The 19,156-nt window shown below is 42.1% G+C and overlaps 1 protein-coding gene across 6 annotated transcripts in view; it reads right to left on the minus strand.

Moving 5' to 3' along the window:
• The window catches only part of TMEM132B (transmembrane protein 132B), a 398,454-nt gene that overhangs the window by 102,804 nt on the left and 276,494 nt on the right, over positions 1 to 19,156 (minus strand). The window contains exon 1 of one of the 6 annotated variants that reach the window (XM_037816676.1): positions 16,529 to 16,614. The exons of the other annotated variants lie outside the window; for them this stretch is intronic. The gene's annotated coding sequence lies outside the window, so the exon portion shown is untranslated. Of the gene's footprint in view, positions 1 to 16,528; positions 16,615 to 19,156 lie in introns of those variants that run through there. 6 annotated transcript variants of the gene reach the window in all.

Genomic DNA, 19,156 nt, shown 5'->3' on the forward strand with positions numbered 1-19,156 from the left:
AAATAAAAAAATGGATGATCTTATGGAAATTAAAGAAACTGTTGACCAAATTAAAAAGATTCTGGACACTCATAGTACAAGACTAGAGGAAGTTGAACAACGAATCAGTGACCTGGAAGATGACAGAATGGAAAATGAAAGCATAAAAGAAAGAAAGGGGAAAAAAATTGAAAAACTCGAAATGGACCTCAGGGATATGATAGATAATATGAAACGTCCGAATATAAGACTCATTGGTGTCCCAGAAGGGGAAGAAAAGGGTAAAGGTCTAGGAAGAGTATTCAAAGAAATTGTTGGGGAAAACTTCCCAAATCTTCTAAACAACATAAATACACAAATCATAAATGCTCAGCGAACTCCAAATAGAATAAATCCAAAAAAACCCACTCCGAGACATATACTGATCACACTGTCAAACATAGAAGAGAAGGAGCAAGTTCTGAAAGCAGCAAGAGAAAAGCAATTCACCACATACAAAGGAAACAGCATAAGACTAAGTAGTGACTACTCAGCAGCCACCATGGAGGCAAGAAGGCAGTGGCACGATATATTTAAAATTCTGAGTGAGAGGAATTTCCAGCCAAGAATACTTTATCCAGCAAAGCTCTCCTTCAAATTTGAGGGAGAGCTTAAATTTTTCACAGACAAAGAAATGCTGAGAGAATTTGCTAACAAGAGACCTGCCCTACTGGAGATACTAAAGGGAGCCCTACAGACTGAGAAACAAAGACAGGACAGAGAGACTTGGAGAAAGGTTCAGTACTAAAGAGATTCGGTATGGGTACAATAAAGGATATTAATAGAGAGAGGGAAAAATATGGCAAACATAATCCAAAGGATAAGATGGCCGATTCAAGAAATGCCTTCACGGTTTTTAACGTTGAATGTAAATGGATTAAACTCCCCAATTAAAAGATATAGATTCGCAGAATGGATCAAAAAAAATGAACCATCAATATGTTGCATACAAGAGACTCATCTTAGACACAGGGACACAAAGAAACTGAAAGTGAAAGGATGGAAAAAAATATTTCATGCAAGCTACAGCCAAAAGAAAGCAGGTGTAGCAATATTAATCTCAGATAAAATAGACTTCAAATGCAGGGATGTTTTGAGAGACAAAGAAGGCCACTACATACTAATAAAAGGGGCAATTCAGCAAGAAGAAATAACAATCGTAAATGTCTATGCACCCAATCAAGGTGCCACAAAATACATGAGAGAAACATTGGCAAAACTAAAGGAAGCAATTGATGTTTCCACAATAATTGTGGGAGACTTCAACACATCACTCTCTCCTATAGATAGATCAACCAGACAGAAGACCAATAAGGAAATTGAAAACCTAAACAATCTGATAAATGAATTAGATTTAACAGACATCTACAGGACATTACATCCCAAATCACCAGGATACACATACTTTTCCAGTGCTCACGGAACTTTCTCCAGAATAGATCATATGCTGGGACATAAAACAAGCCTCAATAAATTTAAAAGATTGAAATTATTCAAAGCACATTCTCTGACCACAATGGAATACAATTAGAAGTCAATAACCATCAGAGACTTAGAAAATTCACAAATACCTGGAGGTTAAACAACACACTCCTAAACAATCAGTGGGTTAAAGAAGAAATAGCAAGAGAAATTGCTAAATATATAGAGACGAATGAAAATGAGAACACAACATACCAAAACCTATGGGATGCAGCAAAAGCAGTGCTAAGGGGGAAATTTATAGCACTAAACGCATATATTAAAAAGGAAGAAAGAGCCAAAATCAAAGAACTAATGGATCAACTGAAGAAGCTAGAAAATGAACAGCAAACCAATCCTAAACCAAGTACAAGAAAAGAAATAACAAGGATTAAAGCAGAAATAAATGACATAGAGAACAAAAAAACAATAGAAAGGATAAATATCACCAAAAGTTGGTTCTTTGAGAAGATCAACAAGATTGACAAGCCCCTAGCTAGACTGACAAAATCAAAAAGAGAGAAGACCCATATAAACAAAATAATGAATGAAAAAGGTAACATAACTGCAGATCCTGAAGAAATTAAAAAAATTATAAGAGGATATTATGAACAACTGTATGGCAACAAACTGGATAATGTAGAAGAAATGGACAATTTCCTGGAAACATATGAACAACCTAGACTGACCAGAGAAGAAATAGAAGACCTCAACCAACCCATCACAAGCAAAGAGATCCAATCAGTCATCAAAAATCTTCCCACAAATAAATGCCCAGGGCCAGATGGCTTCACAGGGGAATTCTACCAAACTTTCCAGAAAGACCTGACACCAATCTTACTCAAACTCTTTCAAAACATTGAAAAAGTGGAACACTACCTAACTCATTTTATGAAGCTAACATCAATCTAATACCAAAACCAGGCAAAGATGCTACAAAAAAGGAAAACTACCGGCCAATCTCCCTAATGAATATAGATGCAAAAATCCTCAACAAAATACTTGCAAATCGAATCCAAAGACACATTAAAAAAATCATACACCATGACCAAGTGGGGTTCATTCCAGGCATGCAAGGATGGTTCAACATAAGAAAAACAATCAATGTATTACAACACATTAAAAACTCGAAAGGGAAAATCAATTGATCATCTCAATAGATGCTGAAAAAGCATTTGACAAAATCCAACATCCCTTTTTGATAAAAACACTTCAAAAGGTAGGAATTGAAGGAAACTTCCTCAACATGATAAAGAGCATATATGAAAACCCACAGCCAGCATAGTACTCAATGGTGAGAGACTGAAAGCCTTCCCTCTAAGATCAGGAACAAGACAAGGATGCCCGCTGTCACCACTGTTATTCAACATTGTGCTGGAAGTGCTAGCCAGGGCAATCCGGCAAGACAAAGAAATAAAAGGCATCCAAATTGGAAAAGAAGAAGTAAAACTGTCATTGTTTGCAGATGATATGATCTTATATCTAGAAAACCCTGAGAAATCAACGATACACCTACTAGAGCTAATAAACAAATTTAGCAAAGTAGCGGGATACAAGATTAATGCACATAAGTCAGTAATGTTTCTATATGCTAGAAATGAACAAACTGAAGAGACACTCAAGAAAAAGATACCATTTTCAATAGCAACTAAAAAAATCAAGTACCTAGGAATAAACTTAACCAAAGATGTAAAAGACCTATACAAGAAAACTACATAACTCTACTAAAAGAAATAGAAGGGACCTTAAAAGATGGAAAAATATTCCATGTTCATGGATAGGAAGGCTAAATGTCATTAAGATGTCAATTCTACCCAAACTCATCTACAGATTCAATGCAATCCCAATCAAAATTCCAACAACCTACTTTGCAGACTTGGAAAAGCTAGTTATCAAATTTATTTGGAAAGGGAAGATGCCTCGAATTGCTAAAGACACTCTAAAAAAGAAAAACGAAGTGGGAGGACTTACACTCCCTGACTTTGAAGCTTATTATAAAGCCACAGTTGCCAAAACAGCATGGTACTGGCACAAAGATAGACATATAGATCAATGGAATCGAATTGAGAATTCAGAGATAGACCCTCAGATCTATGGCCGACTGATCTTTGATAAGGCCCCCAAAGTCACCGAACTGAGCCATAATGGTCTTTTCAACAAATGGGGCTGGGAGAGTTGGATATCCATATCCAAAAGAATGAAAGAGGACCCCTACCTCACCCCCTACACAAAAATTAACTCAAAATGGACCAAAGATCTCAATATAAAAGAAAGTACCATAAAACTCCTAGAAGATAATGTAGGAAAACATCTTCAAGACCTTGTATTAGGAGGCCACTTCCTAGACTTTACACCCAAAGCACAAGCAACAAAAGAGAAAATAGATAAATGGGAACTCCTCAAGCTTAGAAGTTTCTGCACCTCAAAGGAATTTCTCAAAAAGGTAAAGAGGCAGCCAACTCAATGGGAAAAAATTTTTGGAAACCATGTATCTGACAAAAGACTGATATCTTGCATATACAAAGAAATCCTACAACTCAATGACAATAGTACAGACAGCCCAATTATAAAATGGGCAAAAGATATGAAAAGACAGTTCTCTGAAGAGGAAATACAAATGGCCAAGAAACACATGAAAAAATGTTCAGCTTCACTAGCTATTAGAGAGATGCAAATTAAGACCACAATGAGATACCATCTAACACCGGTTAGAATGGCTGCCATTAAACAAACAGGAAACTACAAATGCTGGAGGGGATGTGGAGAAATTGGAACTCTTATTCATTGTTGGTGGGACTGTATAATGGTTCAGCCACTCTGGAAGTCAGTCTGGCAGTTCCTTAGAAAACTAGATATAGAGCTACCATTCGATCCAGCGATTGCACTTCTCGGTATATACCCGGAAGATCGGAAAGCAGTGACACGAACAGATATCTGCACGCCAATGTTCATAGCAGCATTATTCACAATTGCCAAGAGATGGAAACAACCCAAATGTCCTTCAACAGATGAGTGGATAAATAAAATGTGGTATATACACACGATGGAATACTACGTGGCAGTAAGAAGGAAAGATCTGGTGAAACATATGACAACATGGATGAACCTTGAAGACATAATGCTGAGCGAAATAAGCCAGGCACAAAAAGAGAAATATTATATGCTACCACTAATGTGAACTTTGAAAAATGTAAAACAAATGGTTTATAATGTAGAATGTAGGGGAACTAGCAGTAGAGAGCAATTAAGGAAGGGGGAACAATAATCCAAGAAGAACAGATAAGCTATTTAACGTTCTGGGGATGCCCAGAAATGACTACGGTCTGTTAATTTCTGATGGATGTAGTAGGAACAAGTTCACTGAAATGTTGCTATATTATGTAACTTTCTTGGGGTAAAGTAGGAACATGTTGGAAGTTAAGCAGTTATCTTAGGTTAGTTGTCTTTTTCTTACTCCCTTGTTATGGTCTCTTTGAAATGTTCTTTTATTGTATGTTTGTTTTCTTTTTAACTTTTTTTTTCATACAGTTGATTTAAAAAAGAAGGGAAAGTTTAAAAAAAAAAAAAATCAAAAAGACAAACAAGGAAAAAAAAAAAAAAAAGATGTAGTGCCCCCTTGAGGAGCCTGTGGAGAATGCAGGGGTGTTCGCCTACCCCACCTCCATGGTTGCTAACATGACCACAGACATAGGGGACTGGTGGTTTGATGGGTTGAGCCCTCTACCATAAGTTTTACCCTTGGGAAGACGGTTGCTGCAAAGGAGAGGCTAGGCCTCCCTGTATTTGTGCCTAAGAGTCTCCTCCTGAATGCCTCTTTGTTGCTCAGATGTGGCCCTCTATCTCTGGCTAAGCCAACTTGAAAGGTGAAATCACTGCCCTCCCCCCTACGTGGGATCAGACACCCAGGGGAGTGAATCTCCCTGGCAACGTGGAATATGACTCCCGGGGAGGAATGTAGACCCGGCATCGTGGGACGGAGAACATCTTCTTGACCAAAAGGGGGATGTGAAAGGAAATGAAATAAGCTTCAGTGGCAGAGAGTTTCCAAAACGAGCCGGGAGATCACTCTGGTGGGCACTCTTACGCACACTTTAGACAACCCTTTTTAGGTTCTAAAGAATTGGGGTAGCTGGTGGTGGATACCTGGAACTATCAAACTACAACCCAGAACCCATGAATCTCGAAGACAATTGTATAAAAATGTAGCTTATGAGGGGTGACAATGGGATTGGGAAAGCCATAAGGACCAAACTCCACTTTGTCTAGTTTATGGATGGATGAGTAGAAAACTAGGGGAAGGAAACAAACAGACAAAGGTACCCAGTGTTCTTTTTTACTTCAATTGCTCTTTTTCACTCTAATTATTATTCTTGTTATTTTTGTGTGTGTGCTAATGAAGGTGTCAGGGATTGATTTAGGTGATGAATGTACAACTATGTAATGGTACTGTAAACAATAAAAAGTACAATTTGTTTTGTATGACTGCGTGGTATGTGAATATATCTCAATAAAATGATGATTAAAAAAAAAAAAAAAAAAAAAAGTTGGTTCTTTGAGAAGATCAACAAGATTGACAAGCCCCTAGCTAGACTGACAAAATCAAAAAGAGAGAAGACCCATATAAACAAAATAATGAATGAAAAAGGTGACATAACTGCAGATCCTGAAGAAATTAAAAAAATTATAAGAGGATATTATGAACAACTGTATGGCAACAAACTGGATAATGTAGAAGAAATGGACAATTTCCTGGAAACATATGAACAACCTAGACTGACCAGAGAAGAAATAGAAGACCTCAACCAACCCATCACAAGCAAAGAGATCCAATCAGTCATCAAAAATCTTCCCACAAATAAATGCCCAGGGCCAGATGGCTTCACAGGGGAATTCTACCAAACTTTCCAGAAAGAACTGACACCAATCTTACTCAAACTCTTTCAAAACATTGAAAAAAATGGAACACTACCTAACTCATTTTATGAAGCTAACATCAATCTAATACCAAAACCAGGCAAAGATGCTACAAAAAAGGAAAACTACCGGCCAATCTCCCTAATGAATATAGATGCAAAAATCCTCAACAAAATACTTGCAAATCAAATCCAAAGACACATTAAAAAAATCATACACCATGACCAAGTGGGGTTCATTCCAGGCATGCAAGGATGGTTCAACATAAGAAAAACAATCAATGTATTACAACACATTAAAAACTCGAAAGGGAAAAATCAATTGATCATCTCAATAGATGCTGAAAAAGCATTTGACAAAATCCAACATCCCTTTTTGATAAAAACACTTCAAAAGGTAGGAATTGAAGGAAACTTCCTCAACATGATAAAGAGCATATATGAAAAACCCACAGCCAGCATAGTACTCAATGGTGAGAGACTGAAAGCCTTCCCTCTAAGATCAGGAACAAGACAAGGATGCCCGCTGTCACCACTGTTATTCAACATTGTGCTGGAAGTGCTAGCCAGGGCAATCCGGCAAGACAAAGAAATAAAAGGCATCCAAATTGGAAAAGAAGAAGTAAAACTGTCATTGTTTGCAGATGATATGATCTTATATCTAGAAAACCCTGAGAAATCAACGATAACACCTACTAGAGCTAATAAACAAATTTAGCAAAGTAGCGGGATACAAGATTAATGCACATAAGTCAGTAATGTTTCTATATGCTAGAAATGAACAAACTGAAGAGACACTCAAGAAAAAGATACCATTTTCAATAGCAACTAAAAAAATCAAGTACCTAGGAATAAACTTAACCAAAGATGTAAAAGACCTATACAAAGAAAACTACATAACTCTACTAAAAGAAATAGAAGGGGACCTTAAAAGATGGAAAAATATTCCATGTTCATGGATAGGAAGGCTAAATGTCATTAAGATGTCAATTCTACCCAAACTCATCTACAGATTCAATGCAATCCCAATCAAAATTCCAACAACCTACTTTGCAGACTTGGAAAAGCTAGTTATCAAATTTATTTGGAAAGGGAAGATGCCTCGAATTGCTAAAGACACTCTAAAAAAGAAAAACGAAGTGGGAGGACTTACACTCCCTGACTTTGAAGCTTATTATAAAGCCACAGTTGCCAAAACAGCATGGTACTGGCACAAAGATAGACATATAGATCAATGGAATCGAATTGAGAATTCAGAGATAGACCCTCAGATCTATGGCCGACTGATCTTTGATAAGGCCCCCAAAGTCACCGAACTGAGCCATAATGGTCTTTTCAACAAATGGGGCTGGGAGAGTTGGATATCCATATCCAAAAGAATGAAAGAGGACCCCTACCTCACCCCCTACACAAAAATTAACTCAAAATGGACCAAAGATCTCAATATAAAAGAAAGTACCATAAAACTCCTAGAAGATAATGTAGGAAAACATCTTCAAGACCTTGTATTAGGAGGCCACTTCCTAGACTTTACACCCAAAGCACAAGCAACAAAAGAGAAAATAGATAAATGGGAACTCCTCAAGCTTAGAAGTTTCTGCACCTCAAAGGAATTTCTCAAAAAGGTAAAGAGGCAGCCAACTCAATGGGAAAAAATTTTTGGAAACCATGTATCTGACAAAAGACTGATATCTTGCATATACAAAGAAATCCTACAACTCAATGACAATAGTACAGACAGCCCAATTATAAAATGGGCAAAAGATATGAAAAGACAGTTCTCTGAAGAGGAAATACAAATGGCCAAGAAACACATGAAAAAATGTTCAGCTTCACTAGCTATTAGAGAGATGCAAATTAAGACCACAATGAGATACCATCTAACACCGGTTAGAATGGCTGCCATTAAACAAACAGGAAACTACAAATGCTGGAGGGGATGTGGAGAAATTGGAACTCTTATTCATTGTTGGTGGGACTGTATAATGGTTCAGCCACTCTGGAAGTCAGTCTGGCAGTTCCTTAGAAAACTAGATATAGAGCTACCATTCGATCCAGCGATTGCACTTCTCGGTATATACCCGGAAGATCGGAAAGCAGTGACACGAACAGATATCTGCACGCCAATGTTCATAGCAGCATTATTCACAATTGCCAAGAGATGGAAACAACCCAAATGTCCTTCAACAGATGAGTGGATAAATAAAATGTGGTATATACACACGATGGAATACTACGTGGCAGTAAGAAGGAAAGATCTGGTGAAACATATGACAACATGGATGAACCTTGAAGACATAATGCTGAGCGAAATAAGCCAGGCACAAAAAGAGAAATATTATATGCTACCACTAATGTGAACTTTGAAAAATGTAAAACAAATGGTTTATAATGTAGAATGTAGGGGAACTAGCAGTAGAGAGCAATTAAGGAAGGGGGAACAATAATCCAAGAAGAACAGATAAGCTATTTAACGTTCTGGGGATGCCCAGAAATGACTACGGTCTGTTAATTTCTGATGGATGTAGTAGGAACAAGTTCACTGAAATGTTGCTATATTATGTAACTTTCTTGGGGTAAAGTAGGAACATGTTGGAAGTTAAGCAGTTATCTTAGGTTAGTTGTCTTTTTCTTACTCCCTTGCTATGGTCTCTTTGAAATGTTCTTTTATTGTATGTTTGTTTTCTTTTTAACTTTTTTTTTCATACAGTTGATTTGAAAAAAGAAGGGAAAGTTAAAAAAAAAAAAAAAAAGAAAAAAGACAAACAAGGAAAAAAAAAAAAAAAGATGTAGTGCCCCCTTGAGGAGCCTGTGGAGAATGCAGGGATATTCGCCTACCCCACCTCCATGGTTGCTAACATGACCACAGACATAGGGGACTGGTGGTTTGATGGGTTGAGCCCTCTACCATAAGTTTTACCCTTGGGAAGACGGTTGCTGCAAAGGAGAGGCTAGGCCTCCCTGTATTTGTGCCTAAGAGTCTCCTCCTGAATGCCTCTTTGTTGCTCAGATGTGGCCCTCTCTCTCTGGCTAAGCCAACTTGAAAGGTGAAATCACTGCCCTCCCCCCTACGTGGGATCAGACACCCAGGGAAGTGAATCTCCCTGGCAACGTGGAATATGACTCCCGGGGAGGAATGTAGACCCGGCATCGTGGGATGGAGAACATCTTCTTGACCAAAAGGGGGATGTGAAAGGAAATGAAATAAGCTTCAGTGGCAGAGAGATTCCAAAACGAGCCGAGAGATCACTCTGGTGGGCACTCTTACGCACACTTTAGACAACCTTTTTTAGGTTCTAAAGAATTGGGGTAGCTGGTGGTGGATACCTGAAACTATTAAACTACAACCCAGAACCCATGAATCTCGAAGACAGTTGTATAAAAATGTAGCTTATGAGGGGTGACAGTGGGATTGGGAATGCCATAAGGACCAAACTCCACTTTGTCTAGTTTATGGATCGATGTGTAGAAAAGTAGGGGAAGCAAACAAACAGACAAAGGTACCTAGTGTTCTTTTTTACTTCAATTGCTCTTTTTCACTCTAATTATTATTCTTGTTATTTTTGTGTGTGTGCTAATGAAGGTGTCAGGGATTGATTTAGGTGATGAATGTACAACTATGTAATGGTACTGTAAACAATCGAAAGTACAATTTGTTTTGTATGACTGCGTGGTATGTGAATATATCTCAATAAAATGATGATTAAAAAAAAAAAAAAAAAGAATCTACCTCTGTAAAATTAATCTTTACCTAAAAAACCTTTGATCATAAAATGTCTTTTCTTACAATAAATCAAATTCCATTTTTCTAAAAAAAAAAAAAACTATCAAAGAAAATAAAAGAAAGCTTCTCTCCACGGCTGCCCCCAGACCCCCAACCAACTCCCCACTCCATCAGCCACCCAAAGCTGCAATGGGTTTCCTTTCTGGCTCTCCCAGGTATGCTCTGCATCTGCAGGACAAATGGGTGTGGTTGTGGCCTTGTTGTATACAAATGGTGCACACACCATGCACTTTGTTCTGCATCTGGAACATCTGAGCTCTGACCCAAAGACAAATGAGAAAGTGGATGTGCTCCTCACTGAGCACGGGGGGCTATGGCCAGGACCTGACGGCAGACCCCTCTGACCACAGTGCTATGCCACCACAGGCCAAGATAGGGGACCGTGACCAACGTGCACAACTGGACCACGAGGGAGCCCTGGCTGAGGCAGGTCACCTGGGCACCGAGACACACAGCCAGGTCCCACCACCTACCCGCCCCAGTGCCACGCTGGAAAGATGATGAATGTCGCACACATTCAATTATCCATGCAGGCGCACTTGGCTACGTCCCCAGCCCCGCGCCAGGCCAGTTACATGCAGGGGGTGAGGCACACGCGGAGCATGCAAATTACCTGGCACAGACTCTGCTTCTGAGCGAAGCCTTTCTCCAGCCATGCTCTGCAAGATTCCCCTGCGCCTATCCCGGGCAGAGCCTCATTAAATGGGGAAACAACGATGCCTGGTGGACCGGTTGGCCCCTCCTAGGGAGGGCAGCCGCTAATGAGGCCAGGGTCTGGGGGTCAAGCTCTGTGCACGCAGATTAGCCAGATCCCCCCTGGTGGCCCAGGGGGCTCCTTGAGTCCAGCTCCCTCCTGACCCCCCTGGTCACCAAGGGGCCAGTTGGCACCTGCAGCAGCAAGCAGGGCCGGTTTATTCCCGGTCCTGGAGGGTTCCCTGCACAAAGGATGACAACGTGATTTCCATTAAGGGGACTGTGCAACTTGCTGACCAGGGCTTTATTCGTGGCCAAACTAGCAAAGATCAGGCCCAAGACGGGCTGCCTGCAGAACGCTGGATCACAGAAATGCTCAGGCATACCTACAGAGAAATTTAAGAAAAGCCAGAGGTCTATTTAATATGTAAATATGATGCATATAAATACTAAGAACTATACATAATAAAATAAGCCAGATTCTTTCACTCCCCTTGCTGAATTCTCATCTCATGCATATGAAAGCTGGAATCTTTATGAAGATCTACAAGGCACTACCCAATCTGGCCTCCTCTGCCCCACGGCCCTTCACCTCCCTGAATGCAGATGCTACATCCCGCCTCCTCTGCCTCCTGCTCGCCCCATTCTTGGCCCCCGGCTGCTCCTCTAGCAAAGGCACGCGCCTGCCTCGGGACCTGTGCACCTGCTCACCCACTACCTGGACCCCTCTCCCCTCCGCTCACTCCCTCACCTGCAGGACTTCACTCCAGTGTTGCCCTCCCAGCGAGGACTTCCTTACCACCCCTGCCAAAAAGACCCCTCCCCTACTCTGGTGATTCCTAACTCCCTTCCCTGCTCTTCCCCCACAGCACTTATCACCACCCAACAGACTATATTTTTAAGATCTGTTTCTGCCCCCTGGACTGTAGGCTCAATGCGGCAGAGGTTTTATCTGCATGTTCCCTGCAATGCCTCCAGCACCTAGAGGTGTACCTAGCGTAGAGGAGGCCCTCAATAAATATACCCTGATCTACGGACATGAGGAGGGAGGGAGGGAGGGAGGGATGGAAGGATGGATGGACAGATGAATGGGTAGATGGAAGGAAATGGGGATGAGTGGATGGATGGATGGATGGATGGATGGATGGATGGATGGAAGGAACTGGGAGTGGATGGATGGATGGACAGCTGGACAGATGGATAGATGGACGGATGGTTGGATGGATGGATAGAAGGGTGGGTAGATGGATGGATGGACTGACAGACAGGTGAGTTGTGAACCTCAGAATAAAGACCTTCAAGCATCTCTTCAGCTTCCACAGAGCTTACTGTTCTGATCGTGGTGGCTGAGGCCCCGCTCCTGCCTATCCCAGGCAAGGTCTGTCCATGCGTCCCACATTTCCCACTCTCCCCCAAGACTGATGTTCACCTGTGGGACATCCACGCCATTCTCTGTAACAGCTGAGGGAATTTCCCTATAAAAGGGTTTCCCTCTATCCAGGAAAACTCGTCATGTCGATGGCCAAGCCATGATGTCGGCATCTCAAAAGGCCATCCATAAGCTGTGGCTCCTAACTTAACTGGCATTTAGTGCTCCTGGGCCAGAAATTGTCCCCGTTCCCAGCAGACGGGAAAGGTGTAAGACCCAGACCCTGTCCTTGGGAACCCTGACAACTTAGTTTGTGAGGTGCACGCTGGCATGAGATCTGGGAAGTCTACTGAAGCTACGTGTTCAGATAGTCAAAGGCAGAAACAACTTCCCATTTATCTCTAATCCCTCAGAGCACACTGAGTCCATCGGTGTTAAAAAGATTTTATGAGCAGCAAAATTCACTTATTTTAAGGATATAACACAATGAATTCCCACAAATGTATACAGTCATATAACTACCACCACAATCAAGCTAAAGAACATTTCTATTACCCTGAAAAGTTCCTTCCTACCCCCTTCCAGACAATCCACTGGCCACATCCCCAAACTCTGGCAACTGCTGATCTGTTTTCTCCCACTCCAGTTTTTCCACTTCTACAATTTCATATAGACTGGAATTCCACCGCATGTCCTTGGTGAATCCAGTTTCTTTCACTAAACATGAGGCTAGAGCAATTCATCCATGTTTTTGCATCTAGCAGTAGCCATTTCTTTTTTATAACTGGATAATATTCCACTGTTTGGATGTGCCACAATTTATTTATCCATTCGCCAGTTTATGGATATTTGGTTTGTTCTTGTACTGAAAAAGCTGATGTGAATGTCCACATTTAAGTCTTTGTGTGGACATATGTTTTCATTTCTCTTAGCTGGATACTTAGTATGTCTTTCACCAAATTAGGAAACTAACACCCATTATTTCTTCAAATATTTTTAATGCCCCCTTTTCTTTCTTCTCTCCTTGGGCTCCAATTCCACAGAGGTTAGATGATTTGCTTTTGTCACCCAAGGCTCTGAGACTCTCTTCTCTTCTCTCTTTCTCTTTCTCTCTCTCTTCTTCTGATTGGATAATTTCCAGTGAGCTCTTGTCAAGTTCAGGTTCTTTCTTCTGTTATCTCCAATCTACAAACAAGCCCATTCAGGGAAAATTTTTTCAGATATGTTTCAGTTCTAGGAACTCAGAGATTTTTAATAGTTTCTATTTCTTTCCTGATAGCTCCTACCTTTCCTTTCATTATAATCATATGTTCCTTAATGTCCATAAGTACAGCTGCTTTATACTTCCAGTCTGCTAATCCATTATCTGGGACATTTTTAGGTCAGGCTCCATTGATTGTTTTTTCTTGGAGTACGTACCTCATTTTCTTGTTTCTTCACAAATCAAGAAATTTGGGATTATACCCTGGACACAATCCCGATTTTTTTTTTTTTTTTTTACATTATGAATTTTATTCAAGGATACACAGCACATTAGTGGAATAGGAACTAGAAAATAAACTAGCTCTTTAAGCAAGGGTGCAACACACCAGCAGAAAAGTGACATTATGACTAGCCACTGAAGAAAAAACATTGCAGACACTCTGGATTTGGGTATGTATCTCTGAAGAACAGTGCTTTGGTGTCGTTTTTTGGTTTTTGTTATTAAGCAGGCAGTTAATCTGGCCTTCTTAGCATCTGCACAATACATATGTGGTCCCAGGGTCAGCAGGAATTTGGGCAGTATATACAGAATTTGAGGCCTCCCCTCGCTTGGTCTCCCTTTCCAGGATTCTCCCTCACTGTCCAGTGCGTTCCCTGTTTCCCACGAATGCTCCTTTTGATCATTCTCTCCATACTTTGGGTGGTTGTTTTTTTCTATTACCACCAAAGCTTATATAGTTACAGTTACCTGTGAGAGTTTCTGCAGGACAGGAGCGCCTCGGCCACTGTTGGAAAGAGTCACCAATGCTGACGTTTGAAGGCTGGTACTGTTACAATAGACTTGAAAATAAATAAGTACAACAAAAACAGCTTTCCCAAGGAGTATCAAAGGTGGACAGTAATTACTAACTCTCCCTAAGAAGCAAAGCATCCACCTTTTAGTCTATCACTCTGGAAGCTCGTGGTACCTTAGAATCACCAGGAATTATTTCAACACCGCAAGGGCAAAGATAAAAATTTAACACAAGAGAGAGACAGAAAAACAAAGACACACACTAGGGCTATGCAAAGACAAATCCAAACAAAATCTCTAACCTCATTAATCTTGAAATTCATTAGATTTAAGAAAAGCCCACAAATAGACTGACATTCTGAATGCTATTTGGGTCAAAAATCAGATTGGAATTCTTGTGACCTTCCAATGACCTGGCGGCTTTTCAATAAATGTCAGCTGGGCAGACGTTCAATGGAAGGGATTTTCAGGCTGCTGTCATCCCAAAAGGCGTAAATCTCCCTACCTGAGGAGCTCTCCCTCAGGAAACAGAAGTTCTCCTATCTCCAATTAATTAAAACTCAATGGTTCAATCACGTTTCCTACTCAGCCTATTGTATTAATTACAACAGCCTCAAAATCTTTCTTATAGGCCAATTACTCTAAAAGTAACTAGATCTCAAGTCAACCACAGTTAGAAGGATTATGTGCACATAACTCCTCTTATTTCTCCTCCCCTGATTATTCCTATTCAAGCACTCCGGAAATTCTTTACAATGAATCATGCCCATTTTTATTAACAGAGACCAATTCGGTCTGGAGAAGCAAATATGAAACACGCATGCATGAAATGATAGGAAACAGTGGTAAAAACAGAATTGTTTCTTGTTTGTCAGTATACCCTGATACAAGAGGCAAAAATAAAATGGCCCAGGCCAGGGGGTGCCCTCCATATACATGATTTGAGCGACAGATTCTTCTGGTTCCAGGAAAGAGGACACTGAGTTCACGGAGGATCTGGGCACCAGCAGCTGTGAACATGCCCAACGTTCACCTATTGTCAACCTCATTTTCACAAACAAGCCCACTGGTGCATGTTGTCAAAGAACGAAAATGACTCCAGATGATGGTGAAATCTGGATGCGAGTCAGCGCGGGGTGGGACCCTGGGAGGATAAAGGCCACTGACTGGCCTGAAACAACAGAAGGAACGGCACCATCTGTCCTGGGGGCTGAGCCGGGCTCTCTAATGACGGCTCTGTGCCTGGTGGTAGCCATTCCGAGAGAGTGACCTTGGACCTCAGGCAGATGTCCCCTGCCTGAGGACACCCACCACCGCCGGGGAGGGTCCAGGGCAGGCTGGGCAGCAGAGCACAGCTGGAGGAAGACTCCAGGCTCAGGCCTCACATCCAAACAAAGAGCAGATGCCTACTTCCAGGGTGAACCTTCAAGGTCACTGCCAGCAGATCCTGTTTCTTTGGAAACTCCATTCAGTCTTCAGGCAATAATTTGTTCTCTCTCTCTGATCTAGGCTGGCTGATTCGCCCCAGTGTGAGATGCTGGGGGCCTGGGGACCATACTGTCTGAACTCAGCACTGGAAACTGTGGTCTCAGATGTGCGCGCTTCTAATGGGAACAGAATATTTGACGTTAGGAAGGTCAGCCTGCCCGGAAATACATAAAAATGAAGCTGAAGACACAAATTGTCCACAACCAGCCTCTAATTCTTCCAGAGTTGCAAGAACTTAGGCTCTCTGGCTGGGTCTCCAAGTTCTGGGTATAACTGATTTATTCAATAAAATATTTTGAGCTTAACAGAAAAGAATGCCTAGCCTTCAACTTATCATTCCCGTCTAAATAAAATCATCTTTCACAGCTCTCCTATTATTCCTCCAGCCTGCTGGCCAGGACACTTCCTCACACCCGGGGGAGCTCCTGTCTTCACAGTGTGCCTGGTTAAAACACACGGGCTCCTGAGTCAAAATCATGACGGCAGAGGGCACAGACTTTCTCAAAAGCCTTGACATCATGCTTTTCTCAAGGTGACACTATGGAAAACAGTTTAAAGGTAGCAAACTAGTCCCTTAGCTCAGACTAACCAAAGGAAGGAGGAGGAAAACGGCGGGGGAGGGAGGAGGAAGGGGGAAGAAGAAGGAACTGTTCTATGTGGCCAGCATAACTGGCAGGTTCCCTTCCGGAGAAATCCAGATCCCCTGAGCAATCTTCCCCTTCAAACACCTTACACCCAGCGACCAGGAAGGCCAGGATCCCACAAGATCCTCCATCACTGGATCCAGTCCCACGCAGCAAACATACCCCGAGGGCCTCCTAAGCGTCCACGAGGCACCAGGAGAGACAGCAGCTGCTCAGTACTGGGAGGTAACGCCACACCAGAGCTGCACGGTAACGCACATGCGTTGTTGTTACTCAGACCACGTGATGTGGGCGGGGCATGCCCCACCCCCAGCGTCAGGAGGGCACGTAACCCTGGCCTGGCCAATCAGAGCACCTCATCGCCCTGGCCACAGCGACTGGTTCAGCGAACGGCAGGAAACCCTGCCAGGATCTTAAAAGAAACTTGCCAGTAAGGAGGAAAAGAGCACTTCCTCCTGGACTGGAGGCTGTGAGGATGGGTGTGGGGGGCGGTCAGGAGTCAGTCAGCCTGCGAGTGAAGCCGACACAGAGGAGAGCAGAGCTCAGAGACAGAGAAAGAACTAACAGGCTCTGCTGAAAATTTCTGGTCCCCTGGATCCAGCCGTGCCTGAAGCTGATGCACCCTGGCCTTTTCAGTTACATGAGCCCTTCATTGCCTCAGCCAGTTAGAGTTAAGTTTTCTGTCATTTGCAATCAAGAGAGTCCTGGCTGGCACAAGTTCTGTGATGCAATCAGAACACAGCATGCAATATCCCCAGGGAAGAAGCAGTATACAGGAGGCTGAGAGGATTAGCAGGTGCTTACTTATAGATACCCATGTACATCTGCATGGCAATGTTAGCCCCAGACTGCAAATGGACAGGCTTCCTTCTCTCTGGCTCCCCAGGTACATTATGGATGGTGTGGGCATTCAGGCGGAGGCATCTCATACTGATTAGTGATGAAATGGGAATCACTTTACCGGATCAGCCGGAAACTGGAGGGTAGAAGTGCAGAAATTGGCCTAGAGTATTGAGCTAAGACCTCTCTTGCTAAAAGATAAGATTTAATTCCATTCAATAGAACAAATATGTTTGGGGTGCGTACGGTGGGCCACATTCTCTCCTCAGCATTGGGGATACAATAGTTAATATTATCTCCCCAAACCTTTATTCTTTTCCACCAAGGAAAATACAAAAAGTCCCAGAGGGAAATGATTCCCTCTCACATTTACAGAAGAGAAAACTGAGGTCCAGAGACTGGAAGTGAGTTGCTCCAAGTTACAAAGTATAGTTGGGGCAGAGAAAGGACTAGAAAATAAGTCTCTGGACTCTCAGACCAGTGCTCTCTCCATACAGCCCAAAGCATCCAAAGATTTTCATTTTTTTAAGCAACTCTGTGTTCCAATCAACCAAAATCAAAATGTTCTCTCTCACCCTGCAAAGAGATGCTTCAGGATAGGTTTTATTCTTTATTTTACCTTCCTCCCATTCAAAGTCCCATATACTGCATGACCACATTACAGTTGTGCGGACTGCACACTGCACAATTCTGATAGCACCACAGACATCAGCGACTGTGTGAATAGCGCCCAATAAATCTGCACTGCACAACCTCCATGGCAGGAAGTGACGGCCCTGTTCACATGAAGCTTCTACTTCCTCAATAAACCATCTTTGAGATAATCTATATGCTCATCCTGTAACTCAAAGTCATTGGAAAAACTGCTGATTTTAGATCACACTGAACATCAGGTGTGCCTGGGAAACAGGCACCAGTAAAATAAACTAACACAAGTCCTTGTCATTCATTCTGATTTTGTTCTAAAGATAATAAACTCCCAAAGTCCCTCACTATAGCTCTAAGACTTCCCCTTCCTGCACATGCCTCCTCCAAGAGAGATTTGGAAGTGTGGGATTCCTGCACGGGCTCACCTCTGCAGGCACCAGGCTCCAGAGACTGTCAGCCGTGGTGACACAGGGAATGCATGGGGTGCCTCTGGTTGTCACTTTCACCAGGGCCTCTCCTGGCCTACAGTGAGGAGTGGCCAGGGATGCAAACATCCTGCAGTGGTCAGGGAAGCCCTGGTGGAAGTCCCATTTTTGTGCCTGGCTGTCCACCTGTGGGCACCTGGTGCGTAGGCTGGATCATGCGATCAGTACTGCCAATGAGTGTGAGTGACAGCAAGTGTGTCAGTTCTGAGCCAAGCATTTCATTGCTGGTGGGGGGTTTCTGAGCTCTTTCCCCTCTGGCGTGGTGACCAACAACTGTCAAGGTGGTGGCTGTTTTGTCTGCATTTAGAACAATGGCCAGAGTCCCTCTGGCAGCTCACAATTAAGCATGACTAATTTGTGGTTTTAAGCTACTGATGTGTCCGAGTTACTTTTTATTCCAATATGGTAAATCCTATTGTGACAAATACCCATGAACTAAGTAATCATCCAATTCAAAAGGCCAAGACTTTTCTATCTAGAACACTGTACCAACCCTCCATCTAACATCAAACGCCAACCTTCCTCCCTACTTCAAATGGCTCTGCCTAAACAGATTTATGAAGGAAAAGGCTCAGAATCAAAACCCAGGAGCTTCTCATGGTCAACTAGAAACCACATAGAACAGCTTACCCAGTGAGCTCCCTGCCCTAAAGGCTGCAATTAGACCCCAAATATCTTTTGATTGTTCCATAGAGCTATGGTTGTTTTTGTTTTCATTAAAAGCAACATGAAAAAATTGGTAGACTTCAACTAAAAGGTCTGAATTTCTAGATCCTCTTAAGAAATTGGAGAACTGGGCCACATTTGGCCCCATTCC

Source organism: Choloepus didactylus, chromosome 23 (assembly GCF_015220235.1).
Source record: "Choloepus didactylus isolate mChoDid1 chromosome 23, mChoDid1.pri, whole genome shotgun sequence".
In the NCBI taxonomy this organism is placed as follows: domain Eukaryota; kingdom Metazoa; phylum Chordata; class Mammalia; order Pilosa; family Megalonychidae; genus Choloepus; species Choloepus didactylus.